The sequence below is a fragment of the Nicotiana sylvestris genome, chromosome 1 (assembly GCF_000393655.2).
Source record: "Nicotiana sylvestris chromosome 1, ASM39365v2, whole genome shotgun sequence".
NCBI lineage: Eukaryota > Viridiplantae > Streptophyta > Magnoliopsida > Solanales > Solanaceae > Nicotiana > Nicotiana sylvestris.
In genome coordinates, this window is record NC_091057.1 from 18,211,475 (window position 1) to 18,228,541 (window position 17,067).

Genomic DNA, 17,067 nt, shown 5'->3' on the forward strand with positions numbered 1-17,067 from the left:
AGATAGCCTTATGTAATGCAGAAAAATGCAGATAGAGACAGAGCTTAGTCTCGAAAGGCAGAAAGGTAGCCTTGTGCAATGCAGAAAAATGCAGATGGAGGTAGAGCTTAACCTCGAAAGGCAGAAAGGTAGTCTTATGCAAGAAGTAAAAGGGCAAAATGATAATAGAATTTTCTTAGCTGATAGCGGATTGTGATATTACGACTGCTGGGGATACTGTGTCTGCTGGGGACACTGCGTGCGGATAGAAGCTGTGAGTAAGTGCAACACTTCCGAGAGTTGTATTTTTGAGCAATGTGAGTTTCGTGAGTGTATAGTATATTTGATGATTTTGCAACTGAAGTGCCAGCGTTCAAAGAAAAATCATGAGTTTTGTAAAGAGGAGAGGTTAGTTCGTATTCCTGCTGGCTCTGGTTGACCTGCTCGAATCCGTTCCGATGATATTGTGCGTATCATTGGGGTAGAGTTGTTAAACGAAGCAACTTTGGTAGCAGACATGCAAGATTTAGTAGAGAAATATGACAACAAATACATAATTAAGAATAGTTTTCTTTAGATGAACTGATAACTGCGATGTGGTTCAAGATATTGCAACTTTTCTTGCTCCAGAATTTTGAGGGTCCTCCTCAAAATTCTGCCCCAGTTTACTGGGCTGGTGCTTCTGACGGCTGTGTACGATAAATGGCTGAAATCAACTTTGGAATTTTGAGAGTCCTCCTCAAAATTCTGCCCCAGTTTCCAATAGCGGGGGAAATGAAAAATTTGTTGAATTATGACCGAACCCATAGGGTTGCCTACGTATCCCCTCTTAAACGGGAATCAGGTCACGCGTAGTTCAAATTACATCATACAGGAAATCGTAAGAGTTACACATATTATCGCTTTACTAGGTCTGAATTGATCGGCTTCGGCCAAACTTCACCGTCCATTTCTGTAATTATGAGGGCTCCTCCGGTTAGGACCTGGTGAACCATGTATGGACCCTGCCAGTTTGGGAGAGAACTTCCCTTTGGCTTCATTTTGATGCAGGAAATTTTTTTTAACACCAACTGCCCCGGTGTAAACTGTCTCGGCTTGACTCTTTTGTTGAAGGCTCTGGACATTCTGTTCTAATAAAGTTGACCATGTCAAACTGCATTAATTCTTTTCCCATCTATAAGAGCTAACTTCTCGTAGAGACTCTTTACCCATTCTGCATCATCAAGTTCTGCTTCCTGTATAATTCTCAAGGACGGAATTTCTACCTTGGCAGGAATGACTGCTTCTGTACCATAAACCAACATATAGGGAGTTGCCCCGGTTGATGTGCGAACTGTGGTGCGGTATCCCAATAAAGAAAATGATAACTTCTCATGCCACTGCTTATGTTTATCTACCATCTTCCTTAGTATCTTCTTGATATTCTTATTGGCGGCTTCTATAGCTCGGTTCATCTGAGGTCTGTAAGCTGTAGAATTCTTGTGTTTGATCTTGAAAGTTTCACACATGGCTTTCATCAGGTCGCTATTGAGATTGGAACCATTATCAGTGATGATTGACTTCGAAATTCCGAACCGACAAATAATACGGTCGCGGACAAAATCTGCTACCACTTTCTTAGTTACTGATTTGTACAATGCCGCTTCAACCCATTTGGTGAAATAATCAATTGCCACTAGAATGAACCTGTGCCCATTTGATGCAGCAAGCTCGATAGGTCCGATAACATCCATTCCCCAAGCGGCAAAAGGCCATGGCGAGCTTGTTGCAGTAAGCTCGGTTAGAGGTATTTTTATCATGTCTGCATGTATCTGGCAGCGGTGGAACCTCCGGAAATACTAGATGCAGTCCGTTTCCATAGTCATCAAAAAATAACCAGCTCGGAGTATCTTCTTGGCTAAGACAAAGCCATTCATATGTGGACCGCAAGTCCCAACATGGATTTCTTCTAGCAGTTTGGATGCTTCCCTCGCGTCGACACACCTTAGTAATCCTAAATCAGGAGTCCTCCTATACAGGATTCCTCCGCTATGAAAGAAGTTGCTGGATAATTTCCGAAGTGTGCACTTCTGAGTAGGATTTGCGAGTTCTGGATATTCTCCCTTCATCAAATATTCCTTGATATCATGAAACCAAGGTTTTTCGTCTACTTCTTCTTCTACGTGAGCATAGTAAGCTGGCTGATCATAGATCTTTACCGAACTAGGATCAATGAAGTTCTTATCTGGATGCTGAATCATAGATGATAGGGTCGCCAATGCATCGACAAACTCATTCTGCGCTCTGGGAACATGCTGGAACTTTGTCTTTGTGAACCTCTTCCTCAACCTCTATACATGATGCAGATAAGGGAGTATCTTGGAGTTCTTGGTTGCCCATTCTTCTCGGACCTGATGTATAAGCAGGTCTGAATCTCCAATCACTAGCAGCTCCTGAATGTTCATGTCAATGGCCAGCATGAGCCCTAAGATGCAGGCTTCGTACTCGGCCATGTTGTTGGTGCACGAGAATCTGAGCTTGGCAGACACCGGATAATGCTGGCCAGTTTCTGATACTAGGACCGCTCATATGCCAATTCCTTTGAAGTTTGCTTCTCCATCGAAAAACATTCTCCAACCATCATAGGATTCTACCATATCTCCCCTATGAAAGATACCTCTTCATTAGAAAAATATGTCTTTAGAGTCTCGTATTCTCCATCCACGGTATTTTTAGCAAGATGATCTGCCAGTGCTTGTCCTTTGATTGCCTTCTGAGTCACATAAACAATGTCGAATTCACTCAGCAGGATTTGCCACTTGGCTAGCTTGCCAATGGGCATGGGCTTCTGAAAGATGTACTTCAAAAGATCCATTCTTGATATGTGATAAGTAGTATAGGTACAGAAATAGTTCCTCAACTTCTGAGCTACCCAAGTCAGAGCACAATAGGTGCGTTCTAATAGAGAATACCTGGCCTTGTACGGGGTGAACTTCTTGCTGAGATAATAGATGGACTGCTCATTTCTTCTCGTTTCATCGTGCTGCCCCAGAACACAACCAAAAGCTCCATCCAATACTGCAACGTAGAGTAATAGAGGTCTACCCAGCTCGAACGGGACCAAAACTGGTGGCGTTGATAGGTATTCCTTAATTCTGTCAAAGGTTTTCTGACAGTCATCAGTCCACTTGGTAGCGGCATCATTTTTCAACATTTTAAAGATTGGCTCACAAATAACAGTGGATTGAGCTATGAACCGGCTGATGTAGTTAAGTCTTCCCAAGAAACTCATAACCTATTTCTTGTCCTTTGGTGGTGGAAATTATTGGATGGCTTTGACCTTTGACAGATCCAGTTCTATTCCTCGGCAACTCACAATGAACCCAAGTAGTGTTCCGGTAGGAACCCCGAATGCACACTTGGCAGGATTCAGCTTCAAGTTGTATCTTCTTAGTCTGTTGAAGAATTTACTCAGATCTTCCATGTGGTCATTGGCTCTCTTGGATTTGATAATGATGTCATCTACATACACCTCGATCTATTTGTGTATCATATCATGGAAAATAGTAGTCATGACCCTCATGTAGGTGGCCCTAGTATTCTTTAACCCAAACGACATCATCTTGTAACTATACATCCCCCACGGTGTGATGAAAGCCGTTTTCTCCGCGTCTTCCTTATCCATCCATATCTGATGATACCCAACAAAACAATCAATGAACGACTGCAGTTTATGCTTGGCGCAATTGTTAGTTAGAATGTGTATGTTCGGTAAGGGGAAGTCGTCTTTCGGACTGGCCTGGTTGAGATTCCGGTAGTCGACATAGACTCTAACCTTTCCGTCCTTCTTCGGCACTGACACAATATTGGCTAACCATGTTGGATACTCAACCACCCTGAGAACCTTGGCTTTGACTTGCTTGGTGACTTCTTCCTTGATTTTCAAACTCATGTCAGGTTTGAACTTCCTGAGCTTCTGCTTTATCGATGTGCATGTCGGATCAGTTGGTATCTTGTGCGCCACAATAAATGTACTCAAACCTGTCATGTCGTCATACGACCAAGCGAATATGTCCTCATATTCCCTTAGAAATTCCGTGTACTCTTCCTTTTCTGATGGTGACAAATGAACACTGATGCGCGTTTCTTTAACATTTTTTGCATCTCCCAGGTTGATAATCTCAATTTCGTCTAGGTTAGACTTAGGTCTGTTCTAAAAATCCTCAGCCTCTTTGACAACCTCCTCTGGTATATGTTCTTTTTCTGAGTCTATATTCGCTTGTTACGTTGCCTCGTTGCATGTCACAATCATCGGTTCATCAAGATAAGTGATAGTAATATTATGTAAATAAAGTGAATGATAAAAGTAATAAGAGCAAGATTTATGAGAAACCAAAATTCTTTGATAAGTTTCATAATTGCTTTGAACATTGGAGCTCTTATTTCAATATTAAAAAAATGCGAAAAAAAGAAGTTAATTAGCGAAATGTAGAGATTATGCATGGTGCTTCGTTCAGCCTTGCTACCCCGAAGCTTTCCAGGCTCTGGCGGTTCTAATGGACCAATTGTTGAGGCGTGCTCCTCATCTCACATCTTGTATAGAAGGGAATTCCTCCCCCTCCTCCTCGAAAATGGCACAACAGTCCATATTATCATCTTCCAAAAACAAATTCCTCATCGCCGCCAGTACTTCCCTCTTCTTCCAATCCATATATGACATCGACTGGCTAGAAAGTCTTCTCCAAGCGAGGTATCAGATGTTCTAGTGGGTAGTAGGGACTGCGTCATGGTGGCGACCAGTGGTTGAACTCCTCCCAAGTGTATTCATATACCAAACCGAAAGTGGTACTGTGTTTCTTCAACTTGATAGGCTTAGCGATTCCTTGGGGATTCTTTCCAAGTCCCTTGCCAGGTTCATGTCCACACCAATTCAGTATACTTTCAATTTTGTTATCCCACCATTTATCCTTATCCACGGCGTTGACTCGCTCAATGTGATGGTAGGTTTCTCCGCCTATCTTCCTTCTTCCTCCAATTGCTGGGATGGTCTGGCGACTGTATATAGGATTGCTATCATTGCCGTGAATAATTACCTCTTGGTGATTCCACTCGAATTTCACTGCTTAATGTAGGGTTTATGCTACAGCCCCGGCGGCATGGATCCAGGGTCGTCCTAATAGCAAGTTGTAAGATGCTGGGATGTCTATCACTTAAAAATCAACGTTGAACCAAGTCGGTCCCATTTGCAGACACAAACTGATGTCCCCAATAGTGGACCTTTGGGATCCATCGAAAGCTTTGACATTGATGGCTCCATCCCTAATCTCATGCAGGCTCTTTCCCAATGTTCTGAGAGTCACCAATGGACAAATATTGAGGCTGGACCCTCGTCGATCAGGATTCTGGTGATGAAATAATCTTCGCACTACATAGTGAAGTACAACGCCTTATTGTGGCTTAGCTCGTCAGGTGGTAGCTCATCTTCGTGGAAAGTGATTTTGTGACTCTCTAACACTTGTCCTACCATGTTTGCCATTTCTCCTCCAGTTATGTTGTTGGGTATGTATGCCTCGCTCAACACCTTTAATAAGGCATTTTTATGTGCGTCAGAGCTTTGTAGCAGAGCCAAGATAAAGATCTGGGCTGGCATTTTATTCAACTGATCAATGACCGAATACTCTTTAGCTTGTATCTTCCTCTATAGATCATCAGGCCCGGTTTCGGTTGGTCGACCAGAGGCCTTCTTACTCGACTCATCTAAATGTTCCGGAGTATAAACTCTACCGGTTCTTGTCATACCCTGTGCCGCAACTGCTTCTCCAGATTTGGCTTTCCCTTTTATCCTCACCTCGGTTGTGTAATCCCAAGTGATGGCCTTCATATGGAATGGTGCTATAGTTGACATAGCTATTGGGATGGGTACCTTTGCCGCGGATGGTAGCACAGCCATTTCGAATGGTGCAGGTGTCTTTGGGGGCCCAAGCTCGACCTCAATACATCATGGCGTCTTTGCAGAAGAAGGTGCTTCGAACTCAAGTGGTATGGACATGTTTACTTCAGTGTCTTTGGAAGGCTAGGTTTGGACCACAACCGGATTAAGTGTGACTGTTGGTTTCTTTGGCTCGTCACCTTCAGCGATCAATCCGATCGACCCTTTGGGATCCCAATCGTCCTCTATCTCAATCATGTGAACGCCTCCACCCTTGTGGTCAGTCAGAGGGTTGTTGCGGACATTTGGACTAGGCTCCTTTGCCACAATGATCTTGTTGTCAATTAAAGCTTGGATCTTATCTTTCAAAGAGCGGCACTCATCAATGGTATGCCCCTTCATGCCGGAATGGTATGCACAAGTTTTGTTTGGGTTAACCCATTAGGAGGGGTTTTCAGGGTTTATGGCAGGGATAGGGGTGATGTAACCAGCAGCCTTGAGTCTTTCATACAGTTGGTCGATAGGTTCAGCAATGGCAGTATACTGTTTGGAGGATCTGCGGTTGAAGTTTGGTCGGGGTCTAGGAAAGTTTTAGCGAGGAGGAGGTGATTGATAGTGGGCTTGTTGGGTGTTATAGACTTGGTAGACAGGTGCGGGTTGAGAGTATCTGGGCGAAGTAGGCTGATATGTAAGAGGTGGAGATGATTGGTAAATAGGTGGTGGAGCTTGGTAAGAGGGCAAGGGTGCTTGGTAATTTGGGGTAGGCTGATATGTGAGTGGAGGTAATGGGTAGGTTTGGTATTTGATTGGGGATTTTGTTCTCTGTGCAACCATCACGGCACTCACATCCCTTTTCTTGGACGTGCCACCAGACTGTAGAGCCTTGTTGGTGGCCTATAATGCTTCAAAGTTTGTGACCATACCACTTTTAATACCTTCCTCGATCCTTATGCTATCTTAATAATGTCGAAAAATTTGTGGCCTTCAATCAACATCAACCTCTAATAATATTGTGGGTCTTGAGCACAGACGAAAAACCTATTTATTTGTTCTTCTTCTAAAGCCGGCCTGACCTTAGCGACTTCTAATCTCCATAGCATACTCGCAGAATGTCTCCGTAGGTTTCTTCTTTAAGTTCTAGATGTAGAATACGTCTGGTGCGTTCTCCGTGTTGAATCTGAACCTGTCCATGAAATCGGATGCCATACCTACCCAATTTGACCACTTCTTCAGGTCTTGGCTAATGTAGATCATCCCCTTTCAGACTTCTCATAAAGAGTTTCATGCGAATCTTTTCATCCTTTCCTACTCTGACCAGCTTGTCGCAGTACGTCCTCAAATGAATTCTGGGATCCCCAATGCTATCAAACATCTCGAACTTGGGAGGTTTATACCCCTCGGGCAGTTCAACATCTGGCTGTATGCAAAGGTCTTCGTAATTCAATCCCTCGATCCCCTTGCTTCCTTCAACACCCTGAACTCTGCTAGTCAAATTCTTGAGTTCCGCAACCAGATTCTTGATAATAGAGTCTTTGTCATCGGACTCGGATGTGATTGAAACGGGTTAAGTATAGTGTGTCATGGTTTCCACATAGATGGGGGCGTTGCGGAGATGATTATTTGTGGATTTTAGTGGTTCAGGGATGAGTAGTGGGGTGTTGTCTGAAGTGTGACATGTGTTACAATGGTGATGGGGAGCGGGTTGTTTTCGTGGTTTCGGGATGTTTTGCAGAGGTGCGGGGTTTTGGGTGTTTGGAAAACTGACATCTGGGGTAGTGAGGGAAAACGACAAGCTTGCCAAATTCCGAACTTGGTCCAGTTCTTCCTGAAATTTCAATAACTTCTGTTCGAGCTGAGAGGCATTTTCCTTGGAAACTTGAATACCCTGAGGAACCTCTACCCTTTCAACTGAGTTCTCCTTTCTAATGTTGCTCAAATCTTCCATTTTTCCCTTGTTCTTGTTCCTGATAGGACTTGGAGGAGGAAGAGGTGGAGGACCCTTAGATCTTGTGGAGTATGATGACGAAGCCAGAGTGCACGAACTAACCTTTGGGGAGGGGAATAAAACAAAAGTAAAAAAGGTAGCAAGTTAGTGCAGATTATGAGAAGAAATGTTGCAATATTTAAACACATAGTGCGAGAATATAAATCGTGTCCTAATTTGGGAGCCTCGTTGTGCCCAAGGTAGGCCTAGCGACAAGTTAATTTGGAGAACTTATAATGCTAAATGCCTCATTTTATTGATAAAAAATAAGACGGATCCCAAAACGACACTAAGATTGCAACAAATAAAATGTCACTAAAGGCCATTGGCCTTATTACATTTTTAAAGCAAAAGAAAAGACTCCAAACTACTTGGTCCCAGAAGGACCTTCTTTAGGTCGAATGTTTTCATTGATCAGATCCTCTAGCTCGCACAGATTTTCTAGTAAGAATGCCTTCGCCAGACGTTCTTCTTTGCCTTCCTCAACGTTTTGGCAGTCAGTGACTCTTTTCCTTACTTTCCCTTCTAAATCCGGCAGACTATATTCCAGATATTCCAGCTTCTCACTAGCCCTGGTGACTCTCTCTTTCCATTCGTTAATTTGGTTACTTGATGGGAGGTTCCTCCACCAGGTCAGTAAGAGTGAGGGTATGTTGACCATACCAAAGTCGGGAACTTTGTCATTCATTTCTGCAGAACAAAAGGGTGAGGCCATACTTTTGACAGAATCGGTTGTTAAATATCAACAATCGACATAAGCAACATTTAGTTCTCCAAATAAATGCACAGAATATGGTAATGTCCATTTGGGTTCCAAGGAAACCCAGGGTACTTTGGGCAAGGCTATATTAAAGAGTCATTATGCGAACAACATAACTGACTCGGCTAGGTTTGAACATGATGCATGCACAATTGAACATAGTAAGGTTTCTATAGGGTATTAGACCGGTACCCTTGAGTGGACAACTCAAGAGGAAAAGGCACAGAACCGTCTACTGCACCGCTGATCGACTGGTTTTAGCACAAATACACCTTTGCCAAATTTAGGGGGTGATAATATTGGAAGGGCGCAACCACTCATTATAAGCGTTACTATGGTATTTTGTTTGGCACGAGTGGAATATGATGTTGAGGATGCAATTACAAGAATGAAACAAGTTGTCATGTATTTGCACATTCATAAAGTAATGATTATGATAATTCCTTATACTTACAACAGTTTTGAAGGAAAGCAGTAAAAGAAAGCATTAAAGAAAAGAAACAAGGAGCCAAGTCAGTTTTGTAATAGAAGAGAAATAAAGACATTAAATAAGGGCAATAAAGAAACAGTAAAGTCACAAGTAACATGAAATGGTAAAAGCCTAAAAAAACGAACCCCAGCAGAGTCGCCATGCTGTCGCGCCCCTTTTTCTGAAAGCGAAATCGGGTTTATGACATTTGGGAGGACAACTCGTTCCCTTTTGGGAATTGGGTTTTTGGGTTTGAAGAGTCTCTACCTAATGATTAAGTGCATTAGGACACTAAGAAGGGTTTGACTTTGAAGAACCAGCGTTTGGGTAAGGGCTAGAAATTATCCTCGAGGGGAAGGTGTTAGGCACCCCTCAAGATCCACTAGTGTGGTTCCCGGCCATGCTACAATTTGTGACTTCACATAATCAAATAATCAATTAAGGGCTCAAGTAAGAAGGGGTTCACATACAACATTGCAAGTAAGTTGAAACTTGAGAAAGCGTAAGAGGGGGCAGGAATTTAATGAAAGATTTAAACAATTCTACAAACAGATGAAAACAAATAAAAGGGAAGAGGGGGTCCTAGGTTTATGATTAATATGGATCACATCAATGCAATACCCGGTAATCACTCCTCAAAAGAGGGGCTACACGTGGTATTAACGCACCGATCATCATATTCATAGCTACCCTTCCCACCCCGTTAAGGTATTAAAGCGCAGAATGGTGTCGTTACTTATTGCATGCTATTACCCGTCCCGATCCTATCAGTCCCAGAGGCATTTGAAACTACTAATCCTAAAGGGGAGGGAGTTGGGGCTTTTTCAGAGTTTCAAAAGGATAAAAATCTAGGCGACAAGCAAAATAAATATCAATTAAAGGGTGAACAAATAGCAATTAAGGCTCAAGTAGGCCTCCTCATTCAAAGCAACAAGTTATTTAGCATGACTTACAAGTACTGGTTAGGTCTTTAATAAATAAAGCATAGGATAGGCTGATACATCACATATTTCTCAGATGAGGAGTCCGAATTAGCCTTGTCTGGATGTAGTTTATCAAAACTGACACAGTTAATTAATCACCTAATGGTTTGCTTAGGTGAGACCTATAGACATGACATCTAACAATACTAATTTTGAAGAAAGGGTTACTGGTTTTACAAACAAGAGTTCCGCAGATTGTAAACGATATTACTACTGATTTTAAACTTAGAGATGGTATAGCGAAACTGATTCAGCTGAATTGTTCCTATAGGCATAATCTCTAAGTGTCATTGGTTTAAAACGGTTACAAAAATGCAAGGGTTCTATAGGCATGATTTCTATATGCAGAATTTATAGGCATAATTTCTAAAACGTGCAGAACTTATAGGAATGATTTCTAAGAAGCAGAAGTGCAGAAAACTTAAAATCGTGATTTCTATATGGAGAACTTATAGGCATACTTTCTAAGATTTAGAAGTGCAGAAATGCAGAAAAATTTAAGATCATGATTTCTATATGCAGAACTTATAGGCATACTTTCTAAGCTGCAGAAGTGCAGAATTTATAAATAACCTATAGGCAAGTTTTCTACCCTTTGCATGCATTCATCCCCATCCCTTTTCACTAGGCATCCCCAATCGTTATTACAAATTATTACAGACCCAAATGAATCAGAAAAGAAAAGTAAAATTACATCAGAAGTTCCAGCTACATCCATACAGCCTAATTCAGACTCAAAGTCCAACAATATGAGATAAACCAACTTTCAGGATCAGATTTCCAAAAGCCTTTCTCATATTTGGGATGTATCAAAGTTCCCAAGAGTGTCAAAGGGGCTCCGGGCAGTGCTTACACTCCAAACACATTGCAGAATTAAGATCATAGTGCAGTGTGGAAATGTCAGCCCTCCAATGTCCAAGTTCGGAGGAAACTCAAGGTCCCAAAGCAAGGCTCATAAGAGAGGGGAAAAACTTAGAGTCTAAGAGTAAGTGTAAGTGCATAGGGGGATTAGGGAAAGCCATGGCAAGCTGGTGGTCATGCCCAGTAAATGGGATTGTTGGCACACCCCTGACCAGCCCGTTAGCCAAACTTAAGAGTTGGGATCCATTGTGGATCAAGTTATGGCCTGGGCAGTAATTAGGATATTGCTAGGCCAAGAACCTTAACTCAAATACATATAAAAGAATAGGGGTAAGGATTCACAATAGAAAGAGTAAGGAAGGAACATAATTAGCACAAATCACTGAACATAAGCAGTAAAGTAAACAAGGATGCTGAAACTGTGAAGTAAACACATAGGGGTGAGGTAGAAAATTAAATGAAAAATATACCAGTTTCAAAGGAAACAAGTAAGAAAACAGTAGTCTTTGAAATGACAAGTTGCAAGCTCAGCAGTTCCAAAAGGTCTCAAGCAATGCAGAGTGTTGAATTCAAAACAAGTATTTGCAAGTGTGTATGAAAGTATTGAATTCGAAGTCTAGATGTAAAGTTCTGTCTTGGAAGTGTGTTAAAAGTGCAGCAGCCCTTTTTATAGTGTAGAGAAACAAGTAAGAAAGGCAAGGAATCGTCATCGAAATCAGACTCCCTTTGGTTAAGGGATTCTGATTCCAACGGGCGAAAATTAGTTAAGGAAAGAAAATTTGATTAAAACCTTTCAAAGTAGCACAAAATAGGTAAATACATAGAAGTTATTTAAGGAAACAGTCAATGGTACACGGTTTGTGCCAAATATGGCAAGGGAATCAATTAAACAACCATGAAACCAAAAATTGCAAGTTCAATTGAACGAACCAAGTCAAGAAAGGTAAATGAGGTTCAACCGAAGGAAAATCAGTGGCAAATAATTAGCCTTATTAAAAGGATTTCAGAATCAATCACTTAGTTGATAAAAACCTTTTGAAAGAGAAATTTCTCATATATATATAAGCACACAAGTCAAACAAAAAGAGTCGTTAGGTTATTTAGAAAAAGAGTTTAACACCGAAGGTCTCAGAGTCATAAGCAAAGCGATTCAAGCTTAATTACAAACTCACAGTGAGTCTGAAAGCCTAGGGTCCCAAAGCGGAACCCTAGTACCACTTGTCAAAGAAACCCCAAAACCTAAGGTTTCGAATAGAATCAGAGGTGAGAAAACAATGTCTTTAAAAGAGGATTAGAAATCTCTTTCAAAAACTTATGAGAGGCAAACATACACAAATAAGCTTAGAAGAAAGAGATGATGCAAGTTTTTAAACAACAGTAGGGAACAATATACAAACAAAACTCAGTAAAGCGGCCAAAATCAGGGATTTTAGCAATGAGTGAGGAAAACAACACAAATTAATGTGCGAGCATGAGAGTAACAACAAAGAATCAAAAAAGTCTTTCATAACAGAAAAGAAACAAGAGGGCAAACTCGAGCATAGTAGAAAAGAAAGAATAGATAAACACACATGAAGAGAGAACTGAAAGAATCAAAAATATTTGAAGAAACCTTTTTCAGAAACCCTAAAATTGAGATTGAACGATTTTAAAGAGGAAATTTGAGGAAAACCCTTAAAACGTCAAATATCGCTCAGGCATGACACAGATCTAAAAGAAATAAGCAAGTACAGAACCTCAGACGGCTTAGAGTTGTAGAGAAACCCTAGAATGAGAAAGGTCTCGAGGATAGTCGGATCCTGAGTCGAAAAGACTCATATTTCTTGAAAATGCCGGAAAATGGTGGGAGAGGCCATAGATCTACAGATCTGAGAAAGATCTGAAGAGAACCATCAGAGTCGGGCTTCAAATCATCAAACAACTTAGGTTTAATGGTGAGAGAGGGTGAGTACAGGCCATCCATTGCCTGAAACGTCATGGATTCCGGTTGGAACATGGTAGAATAAGATGGGAGATGACTAGGGTTTCGGAGAGCTTGAGAGTGTTTTGAGAGACGAAGGGTTTCAAGGTGGTGGGTCAGGTAAGAATGAGGAAGATTAGGGTAGTCATTTAGGAGTTAATAAGGAAAGGGCTAGTTTTGGTCATTGATCTTGAGTGATCAACGGTCCAGATTTAAGTGGTAGGTGGGGAACGAGTTGGGTTATTTAAAATCGAGTCGTGGGTTGGGTTAAAATTGGATTGGTTTTAATTTGGGGCGGAATTTGGGTCAAATTGAGGCTAAAATTGAAAAGAAATAAGACTGTAATTGAAATAGAAATGGGCGCTGTGTTAAATAGCCAATTTTGTTCCTTTTTATTTTATAAAATAGTAAAAAAGATTTTAAAAACAAATTAAAAGTTCTGACGCAACTAATAATGCATAAATATTAATCAAAAAATATTGAAACCAATTTTACAATTATAGAAATGCTATTAATCTTAAAATAGGCTATAATTGCAATTATACAATTTAGATTTAGAAATACTAAATAAATTTGTAAAAATATACAAAAATCACCTTAATTATATTTTCGTGTAAATATGAGAGTAGAAGTAAATTATTCACCAAAATGATAATTTGGGAATAATTATTGGATTTTGTACTGCTAGAAATAGATAATAAATTGATTTTAAAAATCTTTAAAAATTAGGGAAAAATACCAAGACTCTTGCGTATGCTTATATATGCATATACATGTTATTTTAAAAGCATTTTTTGCATAAAAATACATAGGGAAAAAATTGGGTATCAACACTCCCTAGTCACTTTTCCAACATAGGGTCTCCACTTACTAGTTGATGATTTTTAGACATAGGGTCTCTACTCCTTAGTCACTTTTCCAACTGTGACGACCCGGCCAGTCGTCTCATGAGTTACCGCTCTGTTTCCCCCCATTTCTACTTCTTATTGCTTTGTCTATCGGTTATATATGTGATCGTGTTGGTTGGCTCGGGTTTAGAAAGGATTAGGTAAAGTTTGAGACTCTTAGTCTCTTTTGAGGAAGCTTAAGTTGGAAAAGTCAACAACTGGATGTTGACTTATGTGTTAGAGGGCTCGGATGTGAGTTCTGATAGTTCAGACAGCTTCGGGAGGTGATTTGAGACTTAGGAGCGTGATCGAAATGAGTTTTGGAGGTTCGGAGTAGATTTAGGCTTGAATTGGCGAAGTTGGTATTTTGGCAATTTTAGGTTGATAGGTGAGATTTTTATATAGGGGTCGGAATGGAATTTTAAGAGTTGCAGCAGTTGCGTGGTGTCATTTGGGATGTGTTTGCAAAATTTTAGGTCATTCGGACGTGGTTTGGTTGGGTTTTTGATCGAAAGCGTAATTCGAAACATTTTGGAAACTTAGGCTTGAATTCGATGTGAAATAGAGTGAGGTAAGTATTTTTGACCTAAAACTCGTTCCCATGGTATTATTTCACGGATTAGAGCTATAATTAATAGAATTTACGGGTTAAAATTAATGAAAACTAGGGCTTGGTATTGGAGTCCTAGACTTGAGGATTTGAGGGACCCTATGTGGTCGGATTTTTGTACTTTTTATATGTATGAACTTGTGGGGAGATGAGGAATCTATTGATGTGAATTTTATCTAATTTCGAGACGTGGGCCCGGGAGTCGGGTTTGGGTAATTTCGGGATTTATGTTATAAATTGATTATTTTCGCTTGGGCTTCATTCCCTTAGCATATTTTGACACTGTGATTCTTATTTTGCTTAGATTCAACGTGACTGGAGGCCGATTCGAGGGGTAAAGGCGTCGCGGGCTAGATTTGGACCGGATTGAGGTGAGTAATGATTGTAAATGATGTTCTTAGGGTATGAAACCCTATATTGCACATCGTTGTGCTATATTGAGGTGATGCACACGCTAGATGACGAGCGTGTGGTCGTGCACTGTTGGGGATTGTGACTTAGTCCGTCCTGAATGACTGTTTTACTGCGTATTTGACTAAAAACTATTTGCTAGCATCATGTTTTGGGGCGGAATGCCATATTTGGGCTTCATGCCAACTATTTGAACCCTTCGGGGATTTTTATTGATATTTCCTCATTGTTTTGACTTTATACTTGAACTCAGTCATGCTATATTCTACTGTTTTTCATAACTCAGCCATGTTTACTCTACTTTGACATTTAAATGACATTTTAAATGATATTTTGGGCTAAGCACTATATTTTACTGTTGCCCGAATGGCTATGAGATTCTAACTGAGTAAGGCCGAGGGCCTATATTGTGAGGAAACACTGATTATGATTATGAGGTCGAGGGCCTGCGCTATGTACGCCACGATGTGGCTTGTTGACATGAGGCCGAGAGCGTAGTGATGGTGCCACGAGATGACTTGATATTGCGCTTGGGCCGAAAGGGGCCCCCTAGGAGTCTGCACACCCCTAGTGAGCGCGGGTACCTAGTGTGATGTGAGAGATAGCCCAAGGGGCTGGTGTTGTTCTTTGATCTTGCCCAAGGGCGATCCTTTATTGCTTATCTTTTCTATTTGCCTGTCATTTGCTTGCTTAATTGTTAAAAAGACATTTTTATAAAGTTTAAACTAAACTCAGTAATTTTACACATCTTTACTGCTTCACTACTTTACTGGCTTTTACTGCTTCCTTATAGCCTATAATGTGCCTTACGTGATTTCTTGCTTTCAGTCTTTATTTATGATTATTACTCACTGAGTTGGAGTACTCACTTTACTCCCTGCACCCCATGTGCAGATTTAGGCGTTGCTGCTCCCGCTAGCGAGTGTTGATCTTTCTAGCTCGGGAGGATTGAAAGATTCTCTTGGTAGCTGGCGGCGTTCGCAGCCCAGAGCTTCTTCCCGTATCTTATTTCTCTTTGTTTTAGATTTGTATTGAACTCTATAGACTTTCTTGTCTTATTCCGAATTTTTAGATGCTCATGACTAGTGACACCCTGGTATCGGGCTGTGTTGGGTTATATTTCGTGAATTTTTTGTATTGTCACTGCTTACTTTTGGATTTATAGCATGTTTAAGACTAAATGCCTATTGTTAAATTGCTTAAAACTGGATTGGAAATGTGTCGGCTGGCCTTGTCTTCATGAGAGGTGCCATCACGACCGAGTCCGGGTTTGGGGTCGTGACAAGTTGGTATCAGATCCTAGGTTACATAGGTCTCACGAGTTATGAGCAGGTTTAGTAGAGTCTCGCGGATCGGTACAGAGACTTCTGTATTTATCCTCGAGAGGCTGCAGAACCTTTAGGAAAAACTTTATATTTTTGAAATTCTTGTCGTGCGAATTTGTTGATCCGAGTACTAAACTTCTATTATTCTATTCTCTCACAGATGGCGAGGACACGCGCTATCGGTCAGGATGGATGACCACCAGTACCACCAGCTATGACCACTAGAGGTCGAGAACACGGTCGTGGTCACGGTAGGGGTAGGGGTGTGGCCCGCACAACAGCTAGGGCAGCACATGCAGATCCACCAGCCGCCCCAGTTCAAGATCAGGTCCCAGTTGTGGACGCTCCAGCAGCACCAGCTCATGCACCAGCTGTGCCCATTGTGAATCCGGGTCTTCAGGAGGCCTTGGCTCAGATCCTATCAGTTTTCACTGGCCTAGATCAGGCGGTTTCACTACAGCCGCAGCTACTTCTCAGGCCGGGGGAGGCAATCAGACTCCTGCCGCTCGCACACCTGAGCAGGTTATACAGGGACTTCAGATGCCAGGGGGCACATCCAGCCCAACCGGTTGCAAATGCTCAGGACTATGTAGTTCCTGCCATGCCAGAGGACGAGCAGCGTAGGTTGGAGAGGTTTGGTAGACTTCAGCCTCCGACCTTCAATGGTGCAGAGGGCGAGGATGCCCAGGGTTTCTTGGATAAGTGTCAGAGGATGCTTCTTACAGCGGGTATTCTAGAGACCAGCGGGGTCGCTTTCACTACTTATCAGTTTTCTGGAGCTGCCTTCACTTGGTGGGAGACTTTTGAGAGATGTTGGCATGTTGGTGCAGCACCCCTTACCTGGCAGCAGTTCTCCGTTCTCTTTTCAGAGAAGTATGTACCGCAGTCTCGCAAAGAGGAACTGTGTAGGGATTTTGAGTGGTTGCGTCA